Source organism: Suricata suricatta, chromosome 17 (assembly GCF_006229205.1).
Source record: "Suricata suricatta isolate VVHF042 chromosome 17, meerkat_22Aug2017_6uvM2_HiC, whole genome shotgun sequence".
Classification (NCBI taxonomy): Eukaryota; Metazoa; Chordata; class Mammalia; order Carnivora; family Herpestidae; genus Suricata; species Suricata suricatta.
This window is the reverse complement of record NC_043716.1, coordinates 5,082,892-5,100,615: the sequence shown is the minus strand read 5'-3', so window position 1 is coordinate 5,100,615 and position 17,724 is coordinate 5,082,892. Positions and strand designations below refer to the sequence as shown.

General features: G+C 48.9%; 1 protein-coding gene and 1 long non-coding RNA gene across 2 annotated transcripts in view; both read right to left on the bottom strand.

Moving 5' to 3' along the window:
* SHISA6 (shisa family member 6) overlaps positions 1-17,724 on the bottom strand; it is a gene marked incomplete at its 5' end in the record, with an annotated part of 279,326 nt that overhangs the window by 48,551 nt on the left and 213,051 nt on the right. The gene's annotated exons all lie outside the window — the stretch shown is intronic.
* LOC115282842 lies at positions 8,970-11,576 on the bottom strand. Its single transcript, XR_003904767.1, has 3 exons — positions 11,490-11,576; positions 10,602-10,686; positions 8,970-9,334 (listed from the first exon to the last, which is right to left on the bottom strand). It is a non-coding gene; the product is annotated as an uncharacterized LOC115282842 (long non-coding RNA).

Below are 17,724 nucleotides of genomic sequence, written 5' to 3'. Positions count from 1 at the left end.
ACTCTTCCCTGTCATCCAGCTCCAAGCACACATTTTCCTTCCTCGGGCAGGTTTCTCTGAACCTCTACCTAGAGTGTGTACCATGTCACCCATTTGTATCCTGTTGTCTAAGGACCCTTATCACAACTAGCATCTGTGGTATTCTATGGGCTCATTGGCTGTCCTTCCCAGTGGAGGATAAGTCCTTTGAGGGAAGGGACTGTATTTGACTTATTCATGCTTGTATCCCCATACCTGACAGTGCCTGGTACGTATTAGGTAACTCAGTTAATATTTGTTGGATGAATAGAAAAGAAGCCAGAAGAATGCATAGCCAGGAAGCAGAGACGGAACTGGCCTTCCAGACAGTGTGTCATCTTGCATGTAGCACCCACCTGTGAGTTCCACCTACGGGAGACATGACTGGGGAGCAGTGGCAGGGTAGACATAAGGATGCCCGTAGGGACTACTTCAACCACTGGCGGACCAAGACCAGGGAAGCCGATTTCATTCCTTAACACCATATCAAAACCTTGGGACAAGTCTCTCTTAAATGAATGAAGTTCCTCGGGCTTCTATAACCAGGGACAGGAGGTCAGAGCAGGGGCGATGGATAGCCTCTTCTTCATGATGGAAGAACATTTCTCAAGGTGAAATTTTGCAGAATGTTTTAGAAGTTCTACCAAAGACTGGGGGCCATGGAGCTCCCACTGGTCCCAGGAGACGTGATATGCCAAGAGCCACCTTGTTTCTGCTCTGTGCTTTGAGATTTCGAGTGGAAAGCACTTCCACTCCATCTTACCTGCCGACCTTGGGCGAAAGGCCAAGAGGCTCATGGCCGTTTCAAGGTCACTGAGAAGTTTTCTCCAACCCACTGCCTTTCGGTAATAATAACTCATGAATCCATCCCAGATAAGTGAGCATATCTCCCTAGGTTTAAAAATCTCCAGAAGGTGTTGTGTTTGTTTGGTTCTGTTTTTATTACATTGAGAACATTAGTACAAGGTTAAATACACAGAGAGACAGAGATCAGAAGGCTGCAGAGAGCATACACATGAACACACTTGTACGTACGGAAGGGGTACAGAGAGAGACTGACAGAGCACATGGATACACAGAAAGGCAGATAAGGGCTGGCTACATCGGCGTACAGTCCTGCACACAACAGAGCAAGGGGTACAGAGAGCAAGTGTCCATTGATAAACATCATCAAATAAAATCCATTCATGTGTGTTACATTTTTGACAACGACAACAAGATACAAAATCTTATTACATCTCCAAGGGCAGAAAAGGTCTAAGGAACCTCAGAGGGTTTTTCAGAAGGGTCTCAGAGGCTGGGCTCTGAGGGGAGGAAAGAAGTAGGCAGTGACCACAAAGATAATGAGGCCAGGAGATTTGACTGTCAGGCTGGCAAATGGGAACAATGGGGGGGGGATGGCAGGGCGAAGGGTGGGGGGAAACAATGGGCCCCATTTGTCAAGAATCTCAGTGACATCAAGATCAAAGGCCCCCAGCCCCACCTCCACTCTCCAGCCCTGCTGGATAAATCCAGGGATTGAAAATGAACACACAGGAGCCTGTTTTTGCTTTGTTGAAGTGACATTTGGTGACTAAGTTCCCAGCACTGGATCCTAGGCAAAGGATGCCACCCCTGTGTGCTGAGAACTGCCAGAAAAGCCTCCATGCTGCCAGCCTCAGGATCTAACCCCAGCCTTGCATTCAACTAGCTGAGTGCTCTTGGACAAGTCAGTTAACCTCTCTGGGTCTCAGTTTCTTCGTGTATAATATGAGGGCACTGGCTAGGGGACCTCTAGACCCCTGCAGCTCTTACAGAGGGAAACTCAGGTATGTTTCAATAGCATCTTTCCCTGAAGGAAAAACAAAACTAAAAGGAAATGGTTGAACAAAGGTGGTCCAGCGTCCCAGGCACCCATCTACCCCTAAACCATGGTCACCCCCAAAGACCAGAACCTGAAACTCAGCAATTAAATATCATGAGTCCTGGTTCTGTGCCCAAACCCATCCCAAGAAGTCTCCTGCCCTTCCTTTCTGCCATGAGGTGAGGAAAGAGATCCCTTTTGCCTTATCCCCTGTCAGCAGGGCACCACCAGGACTATGACAGGTGTGTGACATGAGGCTCTTATTCTTGGACTATCTCTAGATTGCAGCTGTCCCCTTGCTGCATGTCTCCTCCATTGCTCAGTGCTCAGGAAGACCATCTTGTGACCACCTGCAGTCTCTCTGCCCCATGCCTTTTCCCTCCTCTGGTCCTTGGCAGCTACCAAGGGCTATTGCCCGAATGGCTGTCTTGTTCCCAGAGAGGGGATTAAATCACCCCTTGGTATTCTTGTTCTTCTCTTCTAGCACAAAACAAGCCCCATTAATTCCTGTCACTGGTTTTAAGCCCTTTAATTGTCCATGCCGTCTTGAAAATAGCATCTGTTTGGTTGGCTCCATTGCAACCTTCCAGTTTATACTCTTTCTACCCATTCATTGGAAGCAGTAGAGATTAGTAGTTAAGTACCTGACCTTGGTAGTCAAACAGACTCGAGTGGAGTCTTGGCTCACCACTAACAAGCCATGTGACCACGGCCAGTTGTATAACTGTGTTGAGTACGATCTATAGTCCAGTTGTGTCCATCCAGTAGAACTTTCTGAGAGGATGGAAATTCCAAAATAGTAACCACTAGCCACGTGTAGCTACTGAATACTTAAAATGCAGATGGTAGCACTCAGGAAATGACATTTTAATTTTGTTTCATGTGAATCAATTTAAATCGCCACATGTGCTTATGGCTACCATATTGAATATACCCAATGGTTATATGGACATAAATATATGTGGACATATCTGGACCAGTGGCTGTCTATGGGTGTATCTTTGCTGTGCATGAGAGGAGAGTTGGCCTTTTGAGTAAACCAAAACCAGGGAAAGTGTGGCATAAAATGTGTCCAGGGCTGGGGGTCTCCACCTGACACCATCATGGAAACTTGGCAGGTCAGTTCACCTCTGTGCCTCAGTTTCCTCACCTATAAAGCCGGGTAGTTGAGTCATGATCTGAGATCCCTTCCTGCAAGGGCTGCTGTATGTTAATTATGCATCCTCAGGGAAGCCAGCCCCTGTGTCATTGCTCAGGGGCCCGCAGGACAGACTGACAGAGGGACAGTGTGGCTACAGCATCTGTCTCCTCCTTCCCCTCCTCCCCTTGAGAACAATCATGACATTGGAGAAAACACCACAATCATGTATTGAGTGACCACGCCAAGCTCTGTGCTCAGCCCTTGAGATCCATGACCTTGCTGATGATCTTTTTTATAAAGATCTTTCATAAATGTGAGGATACAGGCACAGAGAGGTAAAGTAGCTCCTCCAAAGTCACACATGGCACTACGTGGTTCAGCTGGAGTTCCAGCCCAGGTTTGTCTGGCCCCACAGTCCAGTCCCTTCTCGTTCCCTCATCCCTCCCCCTTTCCTCTTATTTTACTTTTCTTTCCTTTCTTCCATTTCTCCTTCTCTAACTGATTGTAATTGAGGGTGAGAAAAAACAGGGCATGGGTGTGTTCGGGGACAGGACATGGGGGACCAGCTCAGGGAAGGCTTACCCCTTGGTCTGGGCTTTAATCACAGAAGACAATGCTCTATTTAGTGTGAGACCTCCAGTGTCCCTGGTATGACCTACTCGTGGGTTCTACCCATGTAGGAGAGGAAGAAGAAGAGGAGAGTGGTGAGCTCCTAGGCTAGAATTAGTGAGAATGCCCCACCTGTCATCCACATTCCTTTCTTCCCTTCCTTCTGCAAGCACTATGTTTATTAAGCATTTTCTGGGAGCTGGGGATTAACATATAAAGTAATAAACAACATCTGTTTCTTGACATCCAGTCTGGAGCAGGTGTGCCCAATGTAGAAATGGGCTTTAACAACACTCAAAGGTATTGCTATGTGGCCCTGAAGGGGAGAAGGTGTCTGAGCTTGGTAGTGAGAAACACAAGTGGGAAGAAGGTGAGGAGGCAGGCCCCATGGAAAGAAGGAAATAGAAAATTAAGTGGCTGCAGGGAAGATCTTATGAGGAGCGAAAAGTTTGATGAGCTGGAGAGCTCAAGATTGTGGGGAACACAGCTGGTGACAATTTGTGGCAACTTCAGGGTCAAGGGAAAGAGTTAGGACAAATATTTGATAAGGTGTGATTGATTCCTAAAGGGGCATTTCCCCAGTGATTTGACTAACTCGCTGTCGCATTCAAGATCAGCAGCCCAAAATATCTGGGAAGTCTTCTGTGTCCACACATTGTCCCAGTGTCCTTGGCTGATGCACGTTAGCCATAGCTATTGGCTCTTCCTTGAACCACTGAAGTAGCCAATTCAGCAATTGTTTTGTTTTCACATGGATGTGCCCCAGCCTGCCTTTCTCTTCAAAACAGCCAAAGTGATTATTTTAACTCATAAATCAGACCTCTCCTTTCACCACCCAGGCTTTGTGAAAAATCAGAACACTTGAAAATGACAGCTGAGATACAAGAATTAAGGATTTCTAGAAGCAATCTCAGAACATGAGCCAGGTTGGTCTCCCATGAGTGCAGTTTACTTTTTCTTCATCCATTTCCCTTGGCTATGATGCTCCCCTCTTTTCTCCTCTCTCCAGGTCAAGTCCTCAGGGCATCCACTATCAGAATTGGTCCTGAGGAGAGGATCTAAATGGGTCTGGCCTAAGACAGGGGTTCTGGGTTTCCACCGTGCTAGAATCTGTGACTTAGTGCCCATAGTTATGGGAGGTGGCCTGCATACTGCATCTTACGCTCATAGGTATTTCTTTTGTCTTCACTGTTTTAAATTTTTATGTGTTTATTCTTTTTAAGTAGGCTCCATGCCCAACATTGGGCTCAAACTCACAAGTAGAAGATCAAGAGCCCCATGCTCCACGAACTGAACCAGCCAGGTGCCCCTGGTCTTTATTGTTTAAAAAACTAAAAAATTACATACAAAACCTGGATTCCTGACCTCTCTTGAAGAATGAAAAGACAGAGTCCCATAAGATCTGCATTATATTATTATAACTGGCTGGCTCCTTTAAATGGGACCATGGTATCCAGTTTGCCACAGTCCTTACCAGCTTGTATTGTTTTCACCTGTCCCACTTCATTTCAGCCTATGGCTGGCCCTGTAGCCATTCTAGTTTACAAGTCCCTGGGACTAGGGCAATTTCTGTTAATTTTACTCTACTGAAAATCCAAATCAAGACAGTAACTCTTAGAGATCTTGTTTTTAAGTCTCATCCATAATGAAGGGTGTTAGAGGAGTGTAGGTATCAGAAGGTTGGTTGGGATAAAAATAGTAGTAAGAGAAGGGGTGCCCTCCTGTGGGTCTGAAAATCTCATTAGGTTAGACACCCCTGCTTGGCACATAGAGAAGGTATGTCAGTTCCTGGGAGATTACACCTGGAGAATCTTAAGTTTTGTTGCAAGTTGACTGGAAGTACCAGAACAGCAGGCACCAGATCCCTTCTGGTACATAGAAGGTCATCAATACATAGTTGTGGAATAGATGGATGAATAGATGGACAGATGGACAGACGGTAGATGAATGAATAGGAAGATGGATGGATGGGAAGATGAACGGATTGATTGATGGATGGATAGACAGATGAATGGAAAGATGGATGAATGGATGGATAAATGGATGGATGAAGGGAGGGAAGGAGGGTAGATGGGAAGATGGATGGATTGACTAATGGATGAATAGACAGATGATTGAGAAGATGGATGATGGATAAATGGATGGATGGAGGGAGGGAGGGATGAATGGATGGGAAGATGGATGGATGAACAGATGGACAAATGGATGAATGGACAGATGGATGGATGGATGGATGAATGGACAAATGGATGAATGGACAGATAGATGGATGGATGGATGGACACATGAATAGGTGGATTTTCAGTTGCAGCTTCAGGCCTCTCCTGGCTTCATTGGGGCGTGGACCAGATAAGAAAGAGGGGCCCTAGGAAAGGTCTTTGAGAATTCTCCAGATGCTGCCTCCCTTAATAATTGACACTTCCTTCTCTCAGCCTTAACTGTGTGATTTAAAAGTCTGGACTGGTGCCAGAAAGGCACAACTGTTACACATTTCATGGATAAAGCAACCTCTGATGGTTTAAAACTAAAGGGATGGAGAGCATGCAAACCAAACACACATGCTCACTTAATCCTTGGAGGAGTGGTATGGTGGCCGTGACTGTTAGGAACAGTGGACGATGGCCCCGAGGCCTGGTGATCTGGCAGTCTTCATACAACATGTTTAGGCCAGGGGCATATCTAGGGCATGGAGAGGTAGGCAGCTGCCTTGAGGGGAGCCTTGAGGGAAGATCCTGGATACAAGGCCCCTCTTTGCTAAATCTGCCAATCGGCATTGGAAGGAGATGGAATATATTCATGCTTAGTGCGGAACCTCAGGCTGGCTCTAACCCTGGCAGGCAAGGCCTCTCCTCTCTTTCTCCCCCAGCCCCTACCCTTCTCTGGCAACCTGTCAAGAGACCCCAGTTCTCTTGGCCTCTGGGGCACTTGTGTTCCATTTGGTCCCATGTCCTGGAGAAAACCACCCACAGCTCAATCTATGATCCCCAGGGAAGATGGGAAGAAAGGAGAGAGAAAAAGTACTGAAGTGCTTGGTGGAGAAGTCAGCCTGCCCCGGGTCACATAGCTAAAGAGTGGTGGAGTCTGGCTTTCTCTGGTTCTGAGACTCATGCTGTTTGATTAACGCACCTGATAGACTTGACAATGGACAACACACTTTCATCCTGGGGTTGGATTTTTCCCAGACAGAGCTCTGTAAAGTCTACTGGAGGCAGGGCGACCAAATTATTCTATGTTGCCCAGGCTTTTCCTGGTTTTAGTCCTGACTTTCCCATGTTCCAGGGAATGCCTCATTCCTGAGCAAACTCAGGATGGTTGGTCACTCAATCATTGTCAACCCATGGTCCTCAATTTGGCTTTGAACAATATTCATGACTGTCTCCCAACTCCAGATGTTTTGATAGACTTGATCCAAACATCAACCTGAGAACCAAGAGTTCTGAAAGCCCCTCAGCTGTTAGCCTGTCCTGGCTTACCCTGGACACTCTGCCTGACACCGCTGCTGGTTAGAGTCTCATCTGCTCAGTCTTGTCTGCATCCTTCTGTGAAATGGTGATATAGAACAAGAAATATATATTTGGTTTTCATTCCTGTTTCTAGCACAGAGCTCTTAAAACCTTGGGAATGTCCTACACCCTGACCTTGGTCAAGGTGTCTTTTGTTATGTTAATGAGGCAGCTTTGGGACCACACCTAAGGATGGGGGCTGGTTGCCTGGAGAACTTTTGCTCCTACCTTTTGACCTCTGGGGAGGGACAGAGAGGCTAGAAATTGAGTTCAGTTACCAGTGGCCAATGATGTAATTAATTGTGCCTATTTGTGATGAAGCTTCCACAGAAACCCCAAAAAACAAGGTTCCAGAGCTTCTGGGTTGGGGAACACAGGTGCTGGTTGAGTAGCAGTTGGGGGAGAGGGCGTGGAAGCTCTAGACACTTCCCCTAAACTCTGCCCCATGCCCCTCTCTCATCCCCCTCTTTCTGAGTTACATTTGTTTAGAGTAAACTGGTAATCTACGAAGCAAGGTATTTCTCTGAGTTCTGAGCTGTCCTAGTAAATGAATTGAACCCAAAGAAGGGGTGGGTGGAACCTCCAATCTATAGCCAGGTGGTCAGCAGCCCAGGTGACAACCCGGGTTTGGGATTGGCATCTGCAGCATATGAGGTGAAGTCTTGTAGGACTGAGCCCTTGACCTTCAGGATGGGAAGCTATCTCTGGGAAAACAATGTCAGAATTGAGTTGAAATGTAGGACACCCAGGTGGCATCAGGGGAAAAGCCCACATCAGAATTGGGCTCGAACCCACGAATCATCAGAATCTTATCCTCCCACGAGTCCCTAATTCTACCAAAATAAGTGTAAGCCCCTCAGCCTGGCATCTGAGAGCTCCCCCCAACCCCAGTGCCCCAACCTGACTTTCCAGCCCTATCTTTCCTCAACTCTCTGACACCTTCATTTCATTCCAGCTAAGCTCCCAGTTATTCTAAGCAATTGCCCCTGGGGATCCGAATGCGAGAGTTCCAGAGATCACACTTGGAGAAACTCTATTTCCCTGTCACCTGCGGAAGCTCCCGGTTTACTGGAAGTTCTGTGGGTGTGCAAGTGGTGCCTTTACCTACAGCCCAAGCTGACAAGTGATGGTGATTTCGGAAGCAGACAGGACACTGATGGTTAGGTCTGGACAGTGAGCCACTGTGGGGCAGGGTCTGGGCGACGGCACTAAACAACACACAGAGCAAGGTGGGAAATAGGATCAGGGGTGGGGGTGGGGGGTCCAGAGAGTGGGGAGAGGGTGGAATGTGGCAACTGATGGGAGGCAGGGGGGGAAGAGAACCCCTCTGCTCCCACCCCTATTTGTCAATGAGGGGAATGAAGTCCCCAGTCCTGTCCAGCACATGGACTGTGAGCCCATGGGGCCGAGACAGCCCGTGGCCCAGCCCCCCTCTCCAATTCGTGTGTGAATGATGCTCGCCCAGCCCGACTTAATTGGTATTTCTCCCAATCATCAGATTTAATCACTACCTCTCTGGCACAATAGTTTTACTCAAATGAGAAATTAGACTCAAAAAGAAAGAAAAAAAAAGAACAAGTAGGAAAAAAAAAATACAAGGAACAGAATTCAGTACAGGAAATGGTTTAAAATAACTTTTTGTCTGTGTAGTCGAAGCATGATTTCCTTTTCTGTTCCATCTGACGGGAGCCCCGAGGCCAGGGCTCCTGAGGACTCCTGAACTTGTCAGCTGTGTTGGGTTGGGGGGCAGAGCCCAGGGGCTTGGAGCCCTAACCTGTCCTTCCTGACTCTGTGCCTACCTATGTGGGAACCCTGTGCCTCCCCCACCCTCCCCCCCACTGATGGATCCCAGGTGAAGAGGCTGCGGTTTCTCTTGAAGCACACGGTTTGGGGCAGATGGAAAGTGTGTGTGCATGAAAGGGGGGGTGCCTAGCACGTAGCAGATGCTTTGTCTCCTTCCAGAAGGAACCAAGCAGCCACAGTGAGCAAGAGCTGACCCTACTGGATGGATGAGGGAGGTCCCCTGAACTCAGGGCCGTCACCAACCAAAGCCTTCTGAACGTATCTGATATTCATGGAAAAGTTGAATGAGGATCAGTGTTTTGGGGAGAACACTTGCCCCAGGTGTCTGTTCCCTTCCTGGCAGCAACAGAATTCTGTGGTGGAGGTTGGTGTCTCTGGGAGGCTTGGCAGGGTGAGAAGGAAGTTCACCGCGTGTTGCTAATGAAGATGCAAAAGAAAGGGGGCACCTGGGTGGCTCGGAACTTCAAGTGCCCAATGTCGGCTCAGGGCATGATCTCGTGGTTTGTGGGTTCGAGCCCCGCGTCAGGCTCTGCCGACAGCTCAGAGCCTGGAGCCTGCTTTGGATTCTTTCTGTCTATCTCTCTCTGCTCCTCCCCCACTCATGCTCTGTCTCTCTCTCTCCTAAATAAACATTAAAAAATATTTTAAAAAATATGAAGATGCAAAGGAAGAGAGGGAGAAGGATGGGTGAGAAACCTGTGGGTGCTCTGAATGTCAAGGCCCTGAGCTGGCATCTGCGTTCGGGAGGGTGGGTGCCTATGGGACACTGGGCTTCGATCCATCATTGGTGAAGGGACACCAAGGCCTGATACACGGAGTGGTGTGTTGCACGAGGGACTGGGGTGGAGAGAAGACACAAGCATTTCCTGAGCCCTCGCCATGCACAGTGCTCTGTGCTAGATGCCCACATGCATTTACCTGCAACTGCCTGATTTTAGGGATGACAGCTGTCTTTTGAACACACCTGCTAGAGGCTTAACCCCAAAGTCTTTCTGATTCCTAAGCCAGACCACCGTTGAGGGTTTCGCCCAGACTGTCAATGCAGTCATTTTTAAAAAGTGTTTATTTATATACATTTGAGAGAGAGCACAAGCAGGGGAGGGGGGGAGAGAGAGAGAGAGGGAGAGAGGAACAGAGCGGGAGAGAGAGACAGAATCCAAAGCAGGTTCCAGGCTCTGAGCTGTTGGCAGAGCCCAACGTGAGGCTCGAACCCATGGACCATGAGATCATGACCTGAGCCGAAGTCAGATGCTCAACCGACGGAACCGTCCACAGGTGCCCCAATTATAGTCTTGGTTTTTATGAGTCAGGGTCAGGGTCCATTCAACCTAATGCACTGTAGCTATTGGTACAACTGGACCCTGATCAAATAAGGAGGGGAGTGTTCTGGAACCCGTACGTGGTCTTTCAGCACCCGATACTCTCATCCCTCCTGCGTTGGGCCTCTTGGAAAGCCCTAAGAAGGACAGGAAGCTCCAGACAGGCCCCCCGCCTCCCCACGCATCTCCCATCTGGCCCATCACACCTCACTTCTCACAACCTGCAACAGTTTCCCTTGAATCACACAAAACAGAATGCTGATCTTTGACTTGGCATTTCAGTGCCTGCCGATGGGCTCGCGGGCACTTCCTCCCATTGCTCCCCACACCCCAGTCAAAGGGGACGCTGCCTGGGCTCCACTTACGCAAAGTCCTCTCCCTCACCGCGCCCAGCTCCTGGAGGAATCCGCACACATGGCCATTACTCCACCAAAGTGCCGCCGGTTCATTCTGCAGGCAATGGTTGGTCCGTGGGTCACAGGGCCTGGCCTGCACCGCCCCAGACCCCCACGGCCCTGGCTGCTCTCTTAGTTCTTTTCTGGACTAACCCTGATGCTGGGGAGAGTCTCCCCTAACAGCAAGGCCATGGTGCTGAGCTGACGGGACCCCAGAGGAGCCCAGGGCCCTAGGGGACCCCCTTCCTCCTTTGTGCTCACGGGCTGGGATCCAGCGTGAGGCCTGATGGAGTCCTGGATCTATACTCATCCTGCGCCTCCCGGAAGGGCCCGGCATAGTTAGCTGCCCGTGTCACAGGGCCACCAGCAAGGCCCTTTCTTTTCACTGGGCCTCAGCCGGACGGATGAGGTCATGGGACCTGAAATACTCCTGTGGATGAACGTCCTCGGCTTCTCGGCCCCACACACACTCGCCCGTGGACACCTCCCCTTGCACGCCCGCCCCACGCTCCCCTGCTAACCGCGCACAACCTGGGGGAAGCAGCACAGGGGCCGGAAGGGAGCCGGCTGCCCCCCCCCTCCCCGCCTCCCGTCTGCAGTGAACACGGATCTGGGATCACCACTGGTGTGGAGGCTCTCCAGTGTGTAGCCGTGTGAGCAGAGGTTGAAGAATGGGGGCTGCCCCTGACTTAATTAGACTCCCATTAAAATCGCACTCCCTGAAGCTCATAGAGGTGGCAGGGGGGCCCCATTCTCTCTCCTCCGTGACCCACGATGCTGTCTTCTTGCCGGCCAAGTCCGGACGCCCGCCCCACTCTCCCCTGCTCCTCCTCTCCGTGTCTGCTCCCCTCCTGTCACCTGCCGCCCCCCCCCGGCCCCCGTCTCTCGGGGACCCCACGGCGCTACAGCTGGGCATCGACTCCGTCTCTCTGCTCAGTAACTGGGAGCACAGGGCACAGCAGGGGCACGCTCTGGCCGTGGGATCAACAGAACGGACGGCGGGACCAGGTGTCCGTTGGCCCCCGCTTGTGTACGTTCCAACCCTTTCATAACCACTGATTCAGTTTGCACACGGCTGAGGACAGAAGGGAAAACCCTTAGACGCTGCGGATAGAAACGCTTCTCTTCGGATTCTCCGGAGCCATGGCTCCTTAGCTTGGCACTCCTGACATTTGGAGGCCACATCATTAGTTGTGTATGGGGCCGGACAGGCGGGTGACACCGTGCTGTGTGCTAGAGGACGTCTGACAGCATCTCTGATTTCTCCTGCCAGTAAACTGACATCCTTCCCCCTCTTGGGTCATCAGAATGTCTCCAGGCAGGGGCAGATGAGCGTCCCTCTTCAACTCAGGTCATGATCTCGTGGCTCGTGAGTTTGAGCCCCACATCGGGCTCTGTGCTGACAGCTCGGAGCCTGGAGCCTGCTTTGATTCTGTGTCTCCCTCTCTCTCTGCCCTAGCCCTGCTTGTGCTCTGTCTCTCTGTCTCTCTCAAAAATAAATAAACATTCAAAAGAAAGAAAGAAAGAAAGAAAGAAAGAAAGAAAGAAAGAAAGAAAGAAAGAAAGAAAGAAAGAAAGAAATGTCTCCAGGCATTGCTGATGTCCCCTGGTGGGTAAAATGGTCCCGGTTTGAGAACCACAGTCTAGTTGAGCTGATTTAGGGGCTGATCTGTGTGTTTGAAACAGGAATGGATCTTGGTGTTGTCCTGGACTTGCCGCTTCCCAGCTCCTAGCCTGCTTCCTTTCTTTCTTGCACCTTCCCTTCTGCACATTTAAGCTTCCTAAGCAGGGTTTTTTTTTTTTTTATTGTTTGTTGTTGTTTTTCTTTTTTTCTCATTTGACAAATGGGGCCATTGCCTTCTTTACAGGATTAATGTGAAGAGCAAATGAGACCCAAACTAGAACGTACCAGATCACATAACAGAAACTGTATTTAAGGCCCACCCTATGTTATTATTATATGCAAATAAGACCAAATCTATATACTCCAGGGAGATTTCATTTTCAGTCATGATGGATAAGGGCACTTCAGAAACTCAGTTGATTTTATGCAGAGATTCGTGAAAAATAGTTTAAATGGAGGAAAGGACTCAGTAATCAGGGTGAGAGAAAGAAAGGAAAAAGAGTAACAGCAGGCATGAATAGAAAATTTTCCCGAAAAGTCAGGGTTCTGAAAAGCACTGTGGCCAAGAGGCTAACAGGTGGTCCGGGGCAGACTTCTCCCAAAAGGGAATTAACAATTTAGGGAATCAATGAAGGGGTATACAACTCAGGCTGACGGAACGTTCAGTTACCCTGGCATGAGTGGGAGATGCAGAAAGCACGGAGAGACAGCTCAGCGAGCCAAGAATGAGCAAGAAAAATACCAGAGTGGGAAGGATCCAACCCAGGTGGGTGGACACACCCCGCAGGAGGCAGCTTCAGACACGGACGCGGCAGGGAGCTTGCTGCCTGGGTCCTGGTTGAGTTTGCTTCCCAGCACCTGCCCTCTCTTCCTCTGGAAGGGAGCAGTACCCTGAGTTTTCTTTGAGGACCCACCCATTTCCCAGTCTCTGTCCATGCAGCTTAAGGAGTGGACATGAGTCTCTCTTCCCCCCACCCCTAGCTGCAGGGATGGGCACGTAATCAAGTGAGGCTGATCAGTACCAATGGGCATTGGCCCTGGGACTTCTGAATGCATCACTGGACAGACTGCACTCTCTTTCTGCAGGAAGCACTAATCTGGAAGGATGTTAAGGAACCTATCTGAGAACAAAGCCAGCCCAGAGCAAAGCAGAACAGAGAGATGGTCAGGGCTCGATTACTGATGACATCATCTGTACACCTGGATCCAGCCATGCCTGAAGTCCAGTACCCCAAGCGTTTTCAGTAAAATGAGTCCCTACATTCATACCCTTTTTTGTGGCTGTGGTCCAGCTTGAGTTGGGCTTCTCAAGTTGGAAGTGTCCTTAGCAATATAAAGAGGCAGTGTGGCAAATTGTCAAATAGGTTGGCTTAGGAATTGGGAATTCTACTCTTGGCTGTAGGCACCATCTTACCTCTTTGAGTTTTAGTTTATGTATCTGTCGTAGGAGGACGTTGAACAAGGTGGTGTTGGAGGGCGCTCCCCACTAGTAAATGCAGTGATTCCGACCACTGTCTTACCAATAATTCTTGACTAAACATAGCACAGAGACTTCTTCAAGGCAAGTCCTTGGACCCCATTCTGCTCTGTGTGAAGTCTAGTTATTTGTCCAGACAGCTGAGGGCTCACAGGGCTGGTTTTGGGCAAAACTAAAGTCAGGAAAACTTTTCTCCACTAGAAACACAGTCCTCTTCCTCCAATCTTATAACGGTCTGGGGTCTTCAGTGTCAATAACCCCCGATAGGAACAAAAACTGATCTGATGATATAGTCTTTTGCCCTTTAGTCCGAATGAGATCTGAACCAGTTTTGCCTCTTAAAGCAACTTGGGGAAACATTTGGTTGGGCCTCTTACGTTCTCTGAGAGGTATTTTATGACCCTTGAGTTAGCTGGCCTGAAGGTGGGTGATCATTAGTGCCTTGCTATCAGGAAGGATCATATCCCTAAGAGTAGACTCCAGGTTCTCGGGAGGGGCAATGCAAGCTAATTTTATTCCAAGCTGAAATACAAAAGAGACTGGCAGACCAGACAGGAGATTTACAAGAGGGTCCTGGAATTAGCAAAGCTCTAAATTGAAATGTTTCCCGTCTTAGAAAGAGTCAAGGGCATTAGTACGCTCTGCTTGAGGCTAACCCTATTCTTTGGAATTCTATCAGCCCGTTCTTCTGGCTCAGCCTAATCCTGGGAGTGAACTAGTGCCAGGGCTGCTTTTCATTCCTGCCATCTATGCGGTGACAATATCTCCCGGGTAGGTGGCTGGGTCGGTGGGAGTCTGACAAACAATAGACGCCCGGCTCTCTGCTTGCCCCGTCCTCCCAACCACACGTCCTGGGTATACCGATTATGATTCATATGATAAGCCAGGGAGAAAAACAGCGGACATCTACTTTCTGTCCTAACACACAGGCTTTCATCGCCCGGTGATCGTCATATCCTCTAGATGCCCGAGGGAGGAGGGAAAAAAATCTCACTACAATGGGGAGCTCCATTTCTCATTTCACTCATTCGTTCATTCATTTGTTCATTCATTCATTCATTCATTCATCTGCTGCCATGGCTCTCGGTGTGTCTCGATGGTGGACAAGGTGAGGGTCCACCTTTGCGTATGTAAGCTTGGGCATGCGCATGCACAGGGCTTCCTGTGTTCTCCCTGGATTCAGGCTCAGGAAACTCCTTTCTGTACAAAGAGTAAACATTGTAGGCTGCGTAGGCTGTACGGTTCTGTCACAAGGATACAACTTTGCCATTGTGGCTGGAATGCAACCATAGACAGCATGTTAGCAAATGGTGGTGTCATGTTCTCATAAAACTTTATTTACAAAAGCAGATGGTACCGGATGTGGCCCCTGAGGTAGACACCAATGGCACTGGGTGACTTGGTCTACCAGCACTAACTCAGTAATGCCAGCTTGCCTCTTTCTCCCCCACCCCTTCCGTACCTGGTGTTGGAGAGCTATCTTGATAGGTTGTCTGAGGGCAGCTGATAAAGACAAGCAACGTATGAGATATGGGCCCTCAAGGTAAGGGCAGATGAAGACTAATGGAAAATTCTACCTCCATGTGTCTAATTATGGTCTCCCCTCGGGTGGTATCTCTCCTGGCACAAAAAAGTTCCTTAAACATCATGCGGCACAGCCCCCCACCCAGCCCATCTCATTGATTCTGCGGGTCCTGCAGCTTCGTGGTGAGTATTTATTCATTCACCCCAGTGTTCTTTTTTTTAGCAGCACTTTGCATATTCAGAGTGGAGATGTTTCATAATTATGTGTTGAATATCCGCCAACGAGGTGTTTGGCCTCGTGCTGGGCATTCTGGGTTCGGAGGAGAAAGGCACAGTCTGTGGCCCCAGGGAGCTGACGATGGAGGAGGCAGAAAGAGCAATAAACAATCACAGTGCGATGTGTTAAGTGTGGTGATGGGGGTGAGCAAATAATACCACGGAAGGAAGGACATAGGACAGGGTGGTTCAAGCGCTGTGGCAGACTCAGGTGGCTAGTGATGTTCTGGGCCCTGTCTCTTCCTGGGACAGAATTCCAGGGCACCGGGCGTCACAAGGAAGGAATAGCTCCCCTCTCGGTGGCCACCTAATTGTCACTGAGAGCCGTTCATCTGCTCAGAATCACAGGGAGCACTGACAGGGCCTCCAAAGCACATTTGGAGGAACCAAGAGAGGCCCATTCAAGGGAAAAAAAAATAAAACAACTCCCCCTATTTGCTTCTTACAGCAGTTTTTGTTTATCTCATTAACTCGCAACCTGAAGAACGGGACCATCTGGTATGCGGGCATGTTAACAAGATCATAAATTAGGAGAAGAAATGAAGCCAGATTTCCATAATGGTCGCAAGACAGAAATCAACAGTGCCGGGACGGAATTTGCTGGGAAGGTAGGGTGGGAGGGAGATGAAGCAAAATGAAAATGCCTCAGCACATCCAGTCTGAATGAAAAACACAAATCCAGAGTCATTTAGGAGGAGTGTTTAAAAAAACAACAACAAAGTGCTGGCAAAGCATGTGTGCACCCCGGAGGCGCCTCTCGCCTGCTCCTCTCTGCTCTCCCCGCGGCTCCCACATCTCACCCAGGACTCGGCCCACCTGACTCCCCGTGCTCTCCTAGGTCATCATTACGATTGCTCTAATAATTGTCTAAAAACTCCCTTTGCTTCTCATCTGGCAGAGGAAGGCTTGCGCAGTGCACACGGCCTCGTGCTTGGGCCCCAGCTGCAGGCCACCCGTGTTTCCGTAGATTCCGAGTACTTCCTGGGACCCTGAGCCGTGGGTTTGGCAAAGACAGTACCGGGGGGTAATTAATGAGAGAGAGGCGTTGGCCGCCGAGGGCCTGGATACGAATGCCCGGGACAGGTGCACACACATGGCTTTCCCCGGTGTCACAGCCCCTCGATCGCTCTTGGCTTCTGGAAGGAGAGGACCCCGCCCCTCCCCGTTTGCCCCCCAAGTGGTGGCACCGGGCACCTTCTCCTCTTCTGCCGACCTCCCCAGGCCTCCGTCCGCCTCTCCGCGAAAACTAGTCTCCTCCAGGCACCTTGCCTTTCTGCCCAAACTATCATGATAGTAAAAACACCATCTAAGTTTAAAAAATGTGGGGAAGGGGAGATAATTAGGTTCCAATGATTGTTCTTACAGAGGGACATCAGTGAACAGGGTCTGTCCTTTTTGTTCAATAGAAGGAGACCAAGGGTAGGCTAAGTTTAAGCAACTTGATGCAGAAGAGGCTGATATTATGAGAGGTAAACAGTCTTTGTTGTCAATTGGAAACGTGACATCATGGTGGATTCATGTTGGTGATGTGGTTTGGAGTAAAAGCTCTGATAATGCCCGCAAATATCTCCACTTGGTTTCTTTTTGGAGTTGGGGGGGGGGGCAATTCATTGACAAATGTTTCAATTTCTTCCGTGATTTTTCATCAACCCAGACTTTTAAACATTTTTAAAAAGTCAATTTTGATCATTTATGGTTGCCTAGAAAATTACTCTTTTTGTGGATACAAGAACATGTATTCTCTAGATCTGTGGTTTCTTACCCTATTTCAGTCTTTTTTTGTGTGTATTTGTAGCTCTCTCTTTGGAACTAATTCTCATTAACATGGACATTTGCTTTACATATATATTTTTTAATATTTTTAATGTTTATTTATTCTTGAGAGAGAGAGAGAGAGAGAGAGAGACAGAGAGTGAGCTGGGGAGGATCAGAGAGAGAAGGAGACACAGAATCTGAAGCAGGCTCCAGGCTCTGAGCGGTCAGCACAGAGCCTGACATGGGGCTTGAACTCATGAACTGTGAGATCATGACCTGAGCTCAAGTTGGACGTTGAATTGACTGAGCCACCTCTGTGCCCCCGCTTTATATATTTTATTTGTGTTTTATTGAAGCACAATTGTAGGGTCCATTCTGCTAACTGATTCTGCTTTCTAATTTATGAGTGTCCTTTTTTTAAAGTTCATAAGTAATAC